This window comes from Chionomys nivalis, chromosome 1 (assembly GCF_950005125.1).
Source record: "Chionomys nivalis chromosome 1, mChiNiv1.1, whole genome shotgun sequence".
In the NCBI taxonomy this organism is placed as follows: Eukaryota; Metazoa; Chordata; class Mammalia; order Rodentia; family Cricetidae; genus Chionomys; species Chionomys nivalis.
In genome coordinates, this window is record NC_080086.1 from 62,723,183 (window position 1) to 62,739,456 (window position 16,274).

The 16,274-nt window shown below is 44.5% G+C and overlaps 1 protein-coding gene across 2 annotated transcripts in view; it reads left to right on the forward strand.

The window, feature by feature from the left end:
* Positions 1–1,643: 1,643 nt before the first annotated feature.
* Positions 1,644–16,274, forward strand: part of Rab7a (RAB7A, member RAS oncogene family) — a 50,361-nt gene continuing 35,730 nt past the window's right edge. The window contains exon 1 of one of the 2 annotated variants that reach the window (XM_057778772.1): positions 1,644–1,813. The gene's annotated coding sequence lies outside the window, so the exon portion shown is untranslated. Of the gene's footprint in view, positions 1,814–2,486; positions 2,638–16,274 lie in introns of those variants that run through there. The other variant, XM_057778778.1, reaches the window with a different exon arrangement.

Here is a 16,274-nt window from a genome sequence, read left to right on the forward strand (position 1 = left end):
TCCCAGAGATTTGCCTGCCTCTGCCTCCCGAGTGCTGGGATTAAAGGCGTGCGCCACCACCGCCCGGCTTCCAACCTTTCTTAGAGAACTTCTCCTCCTCCACCTTTTGGTTTCTCAAGACAGGATTTCTCTATCTAGTTCCAGGCTGCTCTGGTATTTACTCTAGACCAAGTTGGCCTCTAACTCAGAGGCCTGCCTCTGCCTTGTGAGTGCTGGGATTAAAGGCGAGCACTACCACCGCCCAGTTTAGAGAATGTGTAAGTTTCTGTGATACTGTCATTCCCTAACAACTGTGAGATATGGTCCCACCTCCACCTGTTCTAGGACTTTTTAGACAACTCTTCCATTCCAGTATGGTCCTGTCCCATTTGTCTACTGGTACCTAACTAGGCAGCCAGCTGATGTGACTTGGGTATGGCTTGAGTGAGTCTCCCTGGAATTCATGTGTTGGGCGCTCTCTCCTTAGCCTGAGATGTTGGGGAATGACAGAACCTTTAAGAGGTTGTCTTAGCACAAACGGATTCCTTGATACCGGTACTGGATAATGAGTTTGTAGTCCTTCGAAATCGAAATATTATACAAGGTACTAGGAAAATAGAGTGGCTGTAGGGCCCAGGTCTACCCTTGTTCTTGGGGTTCATCTTGAGGACAATTTCTGGTCAGCCAGCTAAAACATTCTGTTTGTTTTGTGCTCCCTCTGCCCAGCCTGGTGATTAGCTGCAGGGCATTGTTTACTCCATCTTTGGTGTGTTAATTTCCCACCTGCCTGGGTGGAAATCCTTGTGCAGCTAGGTATATAAGGATTTCCCCAAGGCTAAATAAACTTATTTGGCTGATCTCCTTTCGAATGACCCAGGTCTCTTCGTGTGTTCTTTCAATCTCCAGGCCCTTGCCCGACTAGTGTACAAACTGTACCAAGGGGGTAACACAGAATTGGGTATTACTAGTGGCAGAGCCTGTAACCCTAGAGTTTGGTTTTGTTTGTTTTTTTGTTTTTTGAGACAGGTAAACCAGAATCCTGAAGGCTTGAGGCTAATCGGAGTTCAGGCCTTTAATTGAATTTCAGGGGTGGGGGGGTTTGGCGACCACTGGTCCTTTGGGTTTTTGGGAGGGGATTTGGTACTATCGAGAGATCTGTCCTGTCTGTCTTTATTGGACCTCTTTTTATGACTAAATTTTAGGCCTAGTCTTTTTGTTCTCTTGCTTCTACTTCCCTGGGGTGAATTCCATGCCTGTGTCGCCACAATCACCCTTCTGTGTGTCTCTTTTCAGTTCAGCAACCCCTTAGCTCTTTTTCCATTTTCCTGGATCATCTATCCTGCCCAGGTATCTAAATACATCTAGTTCACCCCTGGGCCTCCATCATTGAGGACACTGTAGACAATCCTTTCCATCCACCTTAGAGGTTGTACCCGGGTGTAATTAAGGGGTCGACTGCTTTATCAGTTCTCGGCCCAATATGGCGTGCTTCAGCTTCCGCACCACCCTCAAAGATGGCAGCCCCCATCTGGAGACCGCCATATTTACCCTACGAGACACCCGGCCAGGGCCTGAGGCGACCGGAACGTGACGCAAAGTGGAGGCGGGGCTCCTCCCCCCAACCCCTGGCGTCGAGTGTCTCGTGACAGGCACTTCCGCTCGGGGCGGCGGCGGTGGCGGAAGTGGGAGCAAGGCCGGAGCTTTGGCCATAAAGCCCGAGGCGGCGGCGTTGGCTACGGTGTTTGGGGCTGAGCAGCTCCGAGGAGCCTGCTGGAGCCGGAGTCGGACTCTCTGTCGCGGCCTGCATTGTGTCTCTTCCTCGGCGGACCCCGCGGTGAGTGGCGGGCCCGGGCCGCCCTTCCCCCGCCACGGCCCCGGCCTCCGGGCCTGGCGTCCTAGGCGAGAGCCGGGCCGGGCCAGGCGGGGCGGCGCCCGGCGGGCGGAGGTCGGAGGTCGCGGGGTGGCCCGGCGGGCGGCGGGTACGGGGACCCTGGGGCTCCGCGCGTCCTCGGCGGCAGCCCTGCTGGCTGGGAAGAGGTACCGGCCGGCCACCGAGGCAGCGCTGCCAGGCGCGTCACATGCCCCGGCCCGCCGCGGACACCGGGAGACAGGAGCTTTCAGGGTCCTGCACGGTAGATCCTATTTCGAAGTCCCAGGGGGCAGGACCTCCTGAGTGTCTCTCAGAAGGCCTGGTGCCCTCCTGGCTGGTAATCGTGCGAATGTGGAGAGTAACGTTGGGAAGATTGCGGATTTCTCGTTTGCCTGGGCTGCGTGGCAAGACCGCACAGGTTGCCCTATGCTCCCAGCAGCCCTCCGAAGCACCGAGGCAGTGTCCACTTACAGAGAAGTCAAAGAACAGAGAGGTTAAGTCTTTCATCCAAGGTCACACCGCTGATAAGTTACACAGAGAGAGACCGAGGCGTCGACACTCTGGCTACTTAGCAATCTACTAGCCTCTGGCCTCTTCTGCTTTAGGTGCTTCCAGAGCTTGCCACCTGTTATCTGTCCGTCAGCACCCCCCTCCACCTCCTGTCTAGTGATGTCATTTGAGAGCTTCTTGGTCCTACCTTAAAGCCGGGTTGCATTGGCAGTTGTAACTTATAAGGCATATCCCGGCAGTGTAGTCTCACCGAATCAGAAGATTTGAGTTCTGGCAAGGTATGTATTGGATTTGAATAGTTTTCGCATCCAGGTCTTTTCTTTGAGTCAGGTCTGGCATGCCTGTCGTGTGCACCTTCCCTTCTATAAGAGTTGATGGGTGCCTTGCTTGTTGAAAATACTGTCTTTGCCTTCCCACAGAACAGACTCTTGTCTCTTCCTTGTGACATCAGCTGATGACCCGCATGATTGAGTCAGTAAAATCTCCTGTTAGTATGTTTTTCTTCGAGCTTTGGGAGGGTTGATTCAGAATTGAGTTCAAGAGCTGGCAAGTGAGTTCCAGCTACTTCTGAAGCTGGCCGAGCTAAAGTTTGGTGTTCTAGAGTGCCTGGCGTTTACCATTGTTACCCAGCCTGGTCCACATAAGGAGTGGGAGAGCAGTGGCTGGCACCTTCATTTAGGAAATGTTTTCTTCCATCGTGTATGTGTCAGGCATTACTGGGTCCTGACTCAGGGAGACAGGCATGGGTCCTGGCCTCCAGGAATGCTAAAACGGTGAGCCTCACAATTCAGAACTCTGTTTTGGGATGACTGGGCTGTTAGAAAGAATGTGAGGCTTTTGCAGAAAGTGGTTGGTTTTTTTAGGTGAATCAGACATCCAAAAGTGTTGTGTTCTGGCTAAGAGCTTGAAATATTTGCCAACTTTTTGTGTGTGGTGTGTGCATGTGTGAGGTTGACATTGTTTGACTTTTTTTGAGGCAGTGTTTATTTACTAACCTGCAGCTCATTCAGTGCTAAGTAGGGGAGGCTTGGCGAACTAAAGCCCCCCCCCCCCCCCCCCGGGTTACAGGTGCCTCTGCACCTAGCTTTTTCTTTTTCTTGATTGGAATGTGAGTTCAGGGGATCTGAACTCAAGTCCTTATGCTTGAAAGCGCCTGAGCCATTTTTAGCCCCCATCTTTGTGAGCTTTAGGAACAGTGTTTGTATGGTTTGCTTCTGAAAGAGGGGATCAAATTACAGCTTATGACTGATCACATCTTATGAAGAGTAACCATCAACACTAAACTTGATTCCTTTTTTGTTGTAAGTGATATTTTTGTCCTCCCTCCCGGGGAAATGATGCCACTTGGTACAGTACACTGTAGTGTGTGAGCAAAGGCACATTTGATATGCTGGGTTTTCCTTGTCAGCTGACAAAAAACCTAATGTAGCTCCTGCCAGACTTCGTGATGCAGTCTGGATTTAGACAAAGAAACAAACAAACCAGTGCCTTCTGTTTCCTGCAGCTTTCTGGTTCCTTCTTTAAGGCCAGGTTTACTCTGAAGGTAGACCTCCATGAGTAGACACAGGAGGGTGGGGCTGAGACACCTGAAAAGTCTTATTAGTGCAGTCTTCCAGGTGATTGTTGGCGGCCGTGAGTGACTTTCCTGGCTTGCTTTTTTGGTGCCAATTGTACCTTACAGTCAGAGGTCCTAACCCTGTAAGAGGACAGCCCTTGTAGGAAACGGTCTGTGAATCAGTTTCTGGCTCCACCACCAAGTGAGGCAGGAAAGTTTGGTCCTTGGATTTGCTGTTACTCCATCTTCAAAGAGATCTTGCACTAGTAATCCTTTAACCTTACATTTCCCGTCAAGCTTGCTGTGAAAATACAGTGCAAACCCAGACCCTGAGGTCCACTAGGCATCTCTGCGTTCAGCCTCCCTGGGTCTGACATGAATCTTTCATTTTTTTTTCTACGATATCCATCCAAGTCAGCAGATATGGCCAAGATACATGACAGTTTCCCTGGGGAAGTAACAAGGAGGTGACCTCCTAATCTGGGCTTACCAGCAGCTCCTTTGGGAGCTAGGTCCTCTTTGGAAGGGTCCTGAAGCTCTGCTATATTTTGGCTCCTGCTTTCTGCACCACTGGGGTTGCTCTCATTGTCTTCTGGTTCTGTTCTCACTGTGTTCCCAGACCCTTACCTGTGCTGTCCTGTGCTCTTGCTCTGTGGTCTGGGTGCTGTACTGCCTGCAGTTGCTGCAGAGACATTTGCAGAGTTCTCGAGTTATTTGTCCTCAGATCTTTCACCTTTTAGAGCACTTGCATTTATGTTTTAAAGTGTAAATATAAAACACAACCAGAGCCAGACTTTAAACGGTGTCTGTGAGCAGTGATCTGCAGAGCTGCTGTGATGGGTAGGATTGAAACAGGCTTTAGAAGGCTCCCTGACCAGCTCCACTTTTAATGCTGCACTCTGATTCCAAAACCAAATTTAAGAGGAGCTACTTGCAAAATGGGAAGGAAGAGAACTTGGGATTTGGCTCCAGTGGTGAAGTGACATGCAGTATTGGCTTTGTTCATCTGCTTTAAGATGCAATAATTAATGCACAGGGTGGGAGTCCAGCCAGAGCTCTGTTTTGGTGATGTCATCACTGCTTTGGAGATGTTTGATTCTGTTGTCCACTTCCTGGTCTCCTAGGACTGCCTGTGTTGGCACAAAACAGATCTGAGGCAGCCTGAGGACCTGAGCAGTCTGTAGGGATTGCACAGCCAGGTCTGATTCTCACTTAACCTTGCTTATGATGCTGCCAGGCAGAGTAAAGGAGGTTCTTGACGCTCCCTAGGCGTTAAGTGAAGGAAGCTCACTTGACTTCAGGAGCCCTGTAACAGTTACTGCACATGAGTGAAGTGCACTATATACATGTATGAAAATGACATAAAAATACATGATAATAAAAATTAAAATGGTTAACACCATGTGTTCCAGTCTGTGTATCAGTGTAATTTTTAAAAGGTTGACTTCAATTTCGTAAACTTTAGTTTGAATTGAGCACACAATGACAAAGCTACTATGAATTTAAAGCTACTTAAAAAAATAGTGGGTTGGTGCTCATACACACACAAGCCAGGTACATCTTTTGAATAGGAACTTCTGTAGTCCAGGTTAGCCTTAAATCCTTAAATTGCTAAAGGTGACTAAACTGATCCTTTTTTCTCTAAGTGCCGCAACTGTAGATTTCCATCACTGTGTCTCTTAGATATAATGATTGGTCAGCCGGCCAACAATTCTCCATGCACTTACCAGATCTGGGGACCTTGAAGTAGCTCTAAGTCATCTTTGCAGTTCCTCGTAGAACTGTTTCTAGGGTGTGGTGACATACACCTTTTGGGAGGCAGACAGGTGAAGCTTTGAGTTTGAGGCCAGCCTGGTCTACATAGTGAGTTATAGATCAGCCAAGGCAACACAGTGAGGGCACCCCCGTTTTCTTTTTAAAGCAGCCTGGGTGTGTTAGCACAGACCTTTAATCACAGTAGGTGAATCTCTGAGTGAGGTCAGTCTGGTCTACATAGTTCCAGGACAATCAGAGTTACATAGACCCTGTCTGGGGGAAAAGTGCGTTAGCCTATGTTATTTTGTCACTCACTGCTGGAAGAACATTGTTGACTTGTAGAAACCCTCCTACCCAGCATCTTCTGTAAATACCGTCTAATATTTGTGTGTTACTTATGGGTTCCAGGGAATGTAATTTTATGCTCACAGCCTGGTGTTTCTTGTTGAGATGGTCGTGACTGGTTGGGTGGCCCAGCTAGAGTGGAATGCCATCCTGCCTTCTCCATCACACGTGTTCCCTGAAGACCTTAGTAGTTGACCTCTTATGCAGATGTGCCTTTCTTCTACTAATTTACTTAAAGCCACATCTTTTTTTGCTAACTATTAAACTACTCAGATATTTTTTTAAGGTAGGAACTAGAAAGAAGAAACGTTTGTAATTTTCTACCTACTAGTTTCTTTCTGCAAATATATACTTTAATTTTATTTATTTATTTATTTATTTATTTATTTATTTATTTATTTCCAGACAGGGTTTCTCTGTGTAGCCCTGACTGTTCTGGAACTCACCCAAGGCCAGGCTGGCCTCAAACTCAGAGATCTACCTGCCTCTGCCTCTCAAGTGCTGGAATTAAAAGTGTGCACTACCATGTATGGCCCACTTTTTAAATAGGCAAATATCTATATGGAAATAAATGTAGATGAGCAGTTTTAAAGACTTTTCACAAACTTTAAAGATTGCTTCTGCCTCTTTCAAGCCATTATCTCCTTACTGTTCTTAACTCTGCTGAGGGTTTTCTTTCTTTTTTCATCTTTGTAAAGCTATTTATTGAACATCTCCTCCAGCCCCAGTCCTATCCCACTCCCACGCTCAGAACATGAAGCCAGCTGCAGCTGATTTCTAACACAGTGACTAGTTTTGCTTGGTTTGGATTCTTTTGTGTAAAGGGACTTATCCACTGTGCAGTCTTTCCTCTTTATCTGATTTCCTTGACTTTTCTGAAACCTTGAGTAATGTGTAGTTTTAATTCCATTTTCGTTGCACAGTAATAGTCTATTATGTGATTAAAATGTTTAAATTAAGTAGAGTTGGTGGTGTGGTGTGCACCTCCATTTACTCTGGAGGCTGATACAGAGCAATCTCGAGCCCAGGAGTTCAAGTTCAGCCTGGATAACGCAAGAACACCTCTATTCAAAATATAAATGAATAAATAAAAGTAGAAAGGCTGAGTTTTAGGCAATGTGTCTGCTGGTATGCCATGAATCCAGTAGTTTAAATAGCAGCAGTGTATTCCCTTATGGCTCTGGAGGTTATGCACCTGAGCTGCAGACGGACAGACAGAAGGGGCTTCTGAAGCCTCTTCCCCGCCCTTTACATCATTGTCCTCTTTTGTGTGGTGTCCTGACCTCCTCCTCAGTCAAGCTGAATAAGGGCCAACTCTAATGACCTCTTTAACCTGTAACCCCTTTAAAGACCCTACCCTGCGGTAAGTCCCATTCTGAATTGGAGCTGGGCTTACAGTGCATGAATGGGTGTGGAGGGTTGGGGCAGGTCACAGTTTAGCTGCTTCACTGTAATAGACAGGGCCCTTGCTCACAGAATCCGACCCTTTGTGCCCCCCCTTCCCCTTTTTCCCAGTGTAGGGAGACCTGGAGTAGGCAAGAGAGATAGTTCTAGTTTGAGACTACTGACAGTGTTACCTGTTAGAGGTGAAGGCTGAGGAATGCTTGATTAGCGTGTGTAGGGACCTAGGCTTGATCCTATAGCACTTCAGAAAGGAAAATAAGTAATGAAATGATGAATGTTCTGAGGTTAGAAAACCAGAATGACTTCAGTGTGGTGAGTGGAGAGAAGCCTTCCATGGCTACTCATGTGGTCTCTTTGCTTTTATGATCTTTGATCTTGACCCATCTATCTCTGAGCTTGGCCCAAAGGGTATAGCTCGTCATAGCAGAGGGTGCTGGCATCAATCAGGCTGCCAGTTTTTTTGGCTGAATGATCTTGAGCTTTGAACATCAGATCTTAGTTTGAAATATTATATGTCTTTGCTTCTTCCCAAATCTCAGCCCCCTTTAAAGCTTTTAAATTCTGCACCCAGAACTCTTCAGAGTAATTTACTTTTGGTAGTATGTGAGTAGTTTCTGGACTGGTAGTTAATTTGCTAGATTTTTATTGTCTTCTATAAGAAAAGGCTGCCAGCAGCTGTGAGTAATGTAAAATTAGGAACCCTGTAGATTCAGGCGTAATTGTTGAACCAGGAAGGTGAGAGTCCTAGAAATAGCTTAAAGAAAATGTTAAAGTTCTTTGACTAAAGTAGGGAGACAGGACCTCAGTGAATTTTTGGATAGTGTTGGCATGGAAGTGTGACTTAGTGGGAAGGCCGTATTGTGGCTAAGAGGTGCCACCGATGTTAATGCTGTGCCATTATGTAGACATTCTCTGTTGAAGCTCATGACTGTATTGAAGAGTCCGGATAGTTGGACTGTTAGGACTCATGCTTTTAATCCCAGCACTTGGAAGCAGAGTCAGCCAGATCTCTGAGTTTGAGGCTGGCCTAAACTTGTAAAGCAAGTTTCAGGACAGCCAGGACTGTTACACAGAGAAGCCTTGTCTTGGAAAAAAAGAAGCAGCTGGATATGCCCTAGTTCTGGGAGAGAAATGCCTTTGTTGTGATAGCTTATTATCACAGTCGAACCAGGGGCCTCATAGGAGCTAGGCAAGTACTCTACCACTGAGCTATAATCCCACCTCAGATGCCTTTCGCAGTAGGTTGAAAACGGGAAGAATAGAGGTGGAAGATGAGTCTTAATTTGATTTACCTCTTCAACCAGCCTGCTGTTTGAGTTCCTTTTAGGAACTTAGGGCCGAGCTGTCATTGTTTGCAGAGTCTATGATACCTGGAACTGTTGAAAACAGTTCTTATAGAACTGCCTGTGTTACTAGCTATCTGCTTTATAACCTGCCTGTCTAGCCAAAAAACCACTATCACCCTTGTCACTTATTTAGTTCTAGGTTTAAAATTTTAACTTTGGATAGCTTTGGAGATACAGCTATATATATGGTAGAGACCAGCAAATGCAAGCTGCAAGCGCCTCCCTTCCCTGCTCACCCCCCCCACCAAAAAAGTAAACACGATAAAGCTATAAGAAGGGCAAACCCTCTTAACGAGAAATACTTTCCAAGGAACGTGCCTTTTTTTTTTTTTTTTAAAATTCCCCCATTGGTTTTTTGAGACAGGGTTTCTCTGTAGCTTTGGAGCCTGTCCTGGAACTCACTCTGTAGACTAGGCTGGCCTCAAATTTACAGATATCCACCTGCCTCTGCATCCTGAATGCTGGGATTAAAGGTGTGTGCCACCACTGCCCAGCTCAAGGAACTTGCTTTTTGAAAGTTGCCTTTGTTTTTTCTTCCCTGTGGGAATATGATACCTGGAACAGAGTGTGAATGGTCTGTACATTGCATCATTTAAGCTTCACAAATTAAATTTCTTGACATGTTACTTTTCTTCTTCCAATGAGATCTTCAGTATTGTGAAACTACTACGTAGAGGGTCTGGGTCTAGCACCAAGTATCTAAGTTTGTAGAAGGCACTGTGACCCTAATGTGAGAATAGCATCTTCAGTGAAGATCTGCCTTCCTTAATTTCGTGCTTTGTGTTTTACCAATTCAGAGTCAGCTCTACAAGCCAGGTGTGTGATGGTGCACACCTTTAGTCCCAGCACTCAGGAGGCAGAAGCAGGTGATCTATGTGAGATTGAGCCCAGCCTGGTCTGCAGAGTGAGTTCCAAGATAGCCAGGGCTACACAGAGAAGCCCTGTCTCAAAAAATAAAACCAGTTGGTTATACTTGCTGTTCTGTTTCTGTGATGTGTAAATTCCTTTGAAGCATTATCAGACATAACAGGTGAGGCTGTGCTTTGTAACAACCTCTGAATGTACAGTAAATAGCACATGGTTCTTAGCTTGCTGCTAGGATTTTATTTTGTTTTGAGAGGAGCCTCACACTGTTAACCCAAAATGGCCTTGTACTTGAGATAATAGGTCCGCTTCCCTTCCCCTCTTCTGACCTCTTCAGGTACCAGGTATGCATATGGTGCACAGACATCCATATGTACAAAACACCCATATACATAAATAAATTAAAAGAATTCAGTGTTTATCTTTTGCCCCTTATCTAATCATTTCCTTAAGATACAGTGTTTATATAATCTTAAAATTGTTTTCATTGCCAAGGGGCCTCGAGAAGGTTTGTACTTAACAGTTATAGTTTGGAAATTGTGCTCATATAGGTGTCAGTTGTCAGTTTCCTTAATTTTGTCCACTTAACAAATGAGAAAAAATGTTAAATACTTTAAGCTTTGAGTTTTGTTAGATTCAGTGTGTAGTAGTTTGAATGTTCCCCAAAGTCTCAGGCATTGAATGGGTGATCCCCAGTTGGTGATGTTGGAGGAGACCTAAGAGGTGTGGCTTTCCTGGAGGAAGTACTGTCACTAGGATCTGGCTTTGAAAAGCTAAAGCCATTTTAAGTTCATTCTCTTTCCTGCTTGTGAGATCTGTTTGCTGACATGACTGCCTGACACCAAGCTTCCCTGCCTTGATGGTGATGGGCTTTTATTCTTCTGGAACTATAAACCCAAACAAACCCTTCTTGTGTTGGTCGCCATGGTCATGACATTTTATCATAGCAGTCAGAAAGTAACTTAGTTTTAAAAATACATTCATTAGTTATTTGTGTTCTGTGAATTTGCTCTTGTGTGCCAAAATTCAAGTGAGTCCCTCCTTTCCTCCATCTATAAATGGCTCAAATAACAGTTTTTGATTCTTTTTCTTGGCGAAATTTGGTGGATGATGTTTTTTTGTAGAAACAAACCTTTTTGTGTCAGATCTGCCACCTGGATTTTATGTCATACTTAGCCCTTTTCTATACAGGACAAAAACAGCTGTTCATCTAGCCCTTGGTCCGTATGTGACTTTTGGGGGGGGGGGATCTTTCTCCAGATGCCTGTTTAGTGCTTAGTTGTAATGTCTGTTCCTCATTCACAAGGTACTACTTTATCACATGAATTCCCACCTATGTGAATTTCTCCCCTTCAACTCCCCTCCCCTCCTATCCCATCCCACATTTTCCTCTCTGTCTTTGGGGCAGTTTCCTGCTGTGTTTTGTAAGCCAGACAGTTTTCTGTCCCTCAAAGAACTCCATTAAAGTTGCTTCAAATATTTCTCCTTTGATCAGTTTGACCAGCAGAATCACTCATGTAGATATCGAGAGGAATCTTTTCCTAAGGTGCCTTCAAAGAGTGAAGAAGCTAAATATGTATCTGTTAATGTATCTGGGACAAGTGCTGTATAGTTGTCTATTTTTACAGATGCATAATGGTAGAAGACCTGTTTTTGATCCCCAGAGCCCTGGGTTTGCTGGGACAATAGTAATGGAATAATGTTGGTGTACAAAAGAGTTCACACTAGCCCCGAATGGAGTATAACAAAGGCTTATTTATTTGGGGATAAACTCACAGAAAATGTAGCGATCTCCAGTCCTCTGCGTGTGCTGGGAACTGGAACTGAATCCAGCAGCCAAGAGGCCCACTGTTTGCTTTTTGTCTGCATTTATAATACATGAGACCATACCCAAAGTGGACCTGTATCTTAAAAGCTATTGGCTGAAGGACTTCCCACAACAGAGTAATGGATTACCCCTTGAAGAAGCAAGTGTTCGATTTAAATTATGCCCATGAAACTCGTATTTCCTACTCTGCCTTCTCTTGTCTTTTCCTGCTGCATTTGAAACAGTCTCAGGGAGGTGGCTCAATCTGTAAAGTGCTTGCTGCAAGCTTGAGAACCTGAGTTTGGTTATTCAGTGCCTACAAAAAAAGCTGGATATGGTGGCACACTCCTGTGACTCCAGCACGGGTGAGAGGAATGAGGTTGGGGAGGCGAAGATAGATGGATCCCAGGGACTTGCTGGCCAGCCAGTGTCACCAGAATATTGAGCTACTGGATTTGTGATAGACTATGTTTCAACAAAGAAGCTGGAGAGCAATAAAGGAAGACACCTAATGTTAACCCCTTACATACCTGCTCACCCACCCACACGGGAGCATGCATGTTCAACAGCAACAACAAAAGATTTCACAAGAGGGCTGGAGAGATGGCTCAGAGGTTAAAAGTACTGGCGGCTCTTCCAGAGGTCCTGAGTTCAATTCCCAGCAACCACATGATGACATATAACTATCTATAATGAGATCTGGTGCCCTCTTCTGGTGTGCAGGCACACATGCAGGCAGAACACTGTATACATAAATAAATCTTTTTTAAAAAAAGATTTCACAAGAACAGCTCCTTCATAATCTACATTGTAGATGAGTTATTTACTATTAATACTGTATGTTAATTGTTGTCTTTGAACTGGATTTCTTTTATTATTCCTGTAAGGAGTTGTTAATGGTGGATTTTCTGTTTTACTAATTTAAAAAGCTTGATTTTTATATGTATGGATAGTTTATTTGTATGTCTTTGCAGCTCTCTGTGCCTGGTTCCTCGAGGAATCTTGAAGGTGTCTGATCCACTGGAATTGGGTTTGCAGATGGTTGTGGGTGCTGGGATTCAAACTCAGGTCCTTTAGAAGAGCAGTCAGTGCCCTTAACTGCTGAGCCACCTCTTGTTTTCAGATGAAGAAAAAGTTAATTAGTATTCACAGAGTTAACCAGAGGGCTGTTTTTTTTATCCCAGAACTTTTAAAGGAATGTTAGCCATCTGAACTGAGGAAAATGATTGCCTTCTAAACAGGAAGAGAGTTCATGGGTCCGCTAACTCTTCCCATTTTGCGTTGCTATCTTTTGGAGGCTGAGTTAATCATCTGTACATGCCATGTGAAGTCTGTCTTTATGTACCTGCTGAGTTGTTCCTGCCAAAATGGCCGCCTTTTGGCTTGCAGTTCTGTGCACCCATGAAGTTGTCTGGAGTTGCAGAGGATCCTCAATCTGCTTGTTGTTTCTGAAGGGCAGAGCCTTCTGGTCAATGTTTCGTTCTTTCTTTCTTTCTTTCTTTCTTTCTTTCTTTCTTTCTTTCTTTCTTTCTTTCTTTCTTTCTTTCTGTCTGTCTGTCTGTCTGTCTGTCTGTCTGTCTGTCACATAGGGTTTTAAAGCAGACAGGTTAGGAAGATTCCCCTTACCTACTCTTATTAGTGTGTGTAGTTAGAATGAGTGTGTATATGATGGGCAGATGGCATGTATAGTTAATTAGTAACTTCACCTGTTCAAACGGTGCTGGTCAGAAACCGAGAAGTGAGTTGGTTTTTCTGTTTCTCATTGCTGCTGTAGAGAACACTGAGTTCTGTCCTTGGGATTCAGGGGAAGTGAGAGTGTAGTCAACGTACAAGCAGCCTCAGGATGCATCATACTGAGTACTAGGCTAGAGAAAGGCCTGTGGAAGGGGTCGGTTTTTCTGCACTAAAGAATTGAAGTATGTGAAGGGCCATCAACAAAAGATGACATGAAGATATGATGTGCTGTGCTGAAAGTTAAGATTGCAGAGGCTTTAGGATAATTTTTTCCCCCTTTTTGCGTTATTTTGCAGTTTGGGGCTGCTGAATCCATGGCTCCCACAAGTATCCATCACTGAGCCACAACCTCAGCTCCACCTTTGTGAACAATGTTTTTGTTGTTGTTAGTTACTGTTTTGTGACACAGGGATTCTATGTAGTTAGTCCTGGATGTTTCCCCATCCCCCACAAAATACAAGGGATTTATTTAGAAGATAAAGTTCAAGGTAGATACGGTACAGAGGAGTAGTGAGTGAGGGCAAAATTGTCTTGGTTTGTTTGATTTTTTTTTAATTTTTTATGTGTATGGGTGATTTGGCTGTATGTCTGTGTGTGTATGCAGTACCTGCAAAGACTAGAAGAGGGTATTGGATTTCCTGGAACTGGAGTTAGAGATTTTTGTTAGCTGCCATATTGGTGCTGGGACTGTACCTGGGTCCTTTGAAAGAGCAGTCAGTACTCTTAAGTGCTGAGCCATCTCTCCAGCCCTGGCTTTTTGTTTGTTTGTTTGTTTTTTCTCTTTTACTTTTTTTGGGGGGGGGTAGTCTGGCCTGTCACTAACTTTATGTCCCAGATTGACCTTCAGCCTCCAGCAATCCTCTTGCCTCAACTTTGGGAGTGCTGGTACTACAGGTGTGAGCTGCCATGACACAAAAGGAAATCTTGAAAGTAAAGTGTTTGGCCCACTTCAGCTGAGATTCTCTTAAGAAATAATGTTGCACCAAGTGTACTGGTCCATGCCTTTAATCCTGGCACTCCAGAGGCAGTGGCAGGTTTGAGGGCAGGACTGCAAGGGCAAAACAAACAAAAAACAAACAACAAAAACAAAACAAAAAACAGAGAGAGAGAGAGAGAGAGAGAGAGAGAGAGAGAGAAGAAAAGCAAGAAAGCAAACAAGCAAGCAGTGTTGTAGCAGACTTTGACCTCTAGCCCCCAAATCATAACATCTGTCAAACAGATGGCAGGATCCTGGTGACCATGATGTGGAGCGTGGAACATTCCTTGTTCCCACATGGTCATTCATCATGGGGCTGTCCCTCTTTGAGGTTATTTCTGCTAAGTGCAGAAATCAAAGAATTTGTAAGGCAGTACTGTGAACAATTACATACCTGTTAATTAGATAACCTAGATGACTGGACAGATTCCTAGCAGTACCAAACCTAAGGTTGAATTACAAAGAGATAGGAAATCTGAGTAGGCTCATAACCAGTAAAGAAATTGAATCGTTTGTCTCTAGACTGTTTACAGTAAAAAGCCCTGGGCCTGGTAACTTGATTGGTGAATTCTACTGAAGTAAAGAACTTAGACCAGCTCTTCTAATAGCCATGGTGTCTTCACAGCAGTAGAGCAATGACTGAGACACTATGCGGCTACCGCTTTTACTTCATTTAGCTGTCTCCCTGACACTTCAGGTTTTTTCATCAATAGGTTGTGATTTTGTTTAGCCTCCTTGAATCAATTTAATTCTTTTCCATACTTTTATAAATAACTTGTTTTATTAACTTCCTTTTGAGATTATTAGTGTATAGATCTGTGATTTTAGCTTGTAGATTTAGTTTCTACAGTTTTGCTGAGTTACTTTATCAGATCTAAGCTTTCTTGTTATTGAAGTCCTTAGATTCCAGCCTGGCACACTAATGAGTTAATAAGTTAATAATTCCATGACCACAACAACTTTTTTTACTCTTCTTGTTTTGTTTTGTTCTTTTATTTCGAGACAGGGTTTCTCTGTGTAGCTTTGGAGCCTGTCCTGGACTAGCTCTTGTAGAACAGACTGGCCTTGAACGTTCGAAGGTCCTCCTGCCTCTGCCTCCCTAGTGCTGGGATTAAAGGTGTATGCTACCACCACCTGCACCACAACAACTCTTACAAGCAAAAGCATTTAATTGGGAGCTTATTTACAATTTCAGTGGCTTAGTCCATTATCAGTGCAGGGATCATGGTAGTTAGGCATGGTGGTGGAGTAGTTGAGAGCTACATGCTGATCCATAGTAGAAGGGTGAGGGTAAGGCAGGCAGACAGAGAGATCAAAACCCTAAGATGGACTAGTCCTGGGGGCTTTGAAACCGCAAAGCCCACCCCTAATGGCACATTTCCTCCACCTAGGCTGTACCTCCTGGGAACATTTTAATTCTATCAAAGAGTTTCATTCCCTGGTGATTAAGCATTCAACTATATGAGCCCATGATGGTGGGGTCTTTCTTATTTAAACCACAAGTCTGATGACCTAACTCAATCATTAAAAAATCAGATGCAGTGGTTTGCATCTATAATCCTATCACTTACTAGGGTGAGAAGGGAAACAAATTGCTCAGAAGCTTGTGGGATAGCTAGTCTGCATTATGTAGTGTGGTGCAACACACAACATATTTTTAAAGATTTTAATTTATTGTGTATGAGTGTTTGATATACACACACACACATACATACATACATACATTGATTGATTGTGCTATGTGTGTGCCTTGTGCCTGAGAAAGGCATTGGATCACCCAGAACTGTCCTCTACAAGAGCCACAAGTGCTGTTAACCTCTGAGCCATAGATCCAGCCCCTCTTAAGAAAAAAGAAAGAAATTGAAGAGGGCTATGATGAAACGGCTGAGAAGCAGCAGCTTAAAGGAAAGAGTGTTTGTTTTGGTCTGACTTTGAGAATATCCAGCCTCTCAAAATGGGAATATGGCAGCAGGAGTGTGAAATGGTGCTTACTTTGTATCCGGAAGAAAGAGATGTGCCTACCTGGTGGTCAACTTCTGTTGTAGTTATTCAGATCCTGACTCCAGCCTATCTGCTCTCATTAAGCTGTGTCTTCCCTGTTCAGTTAAAAAGTAACGCAGCCGGGCGAT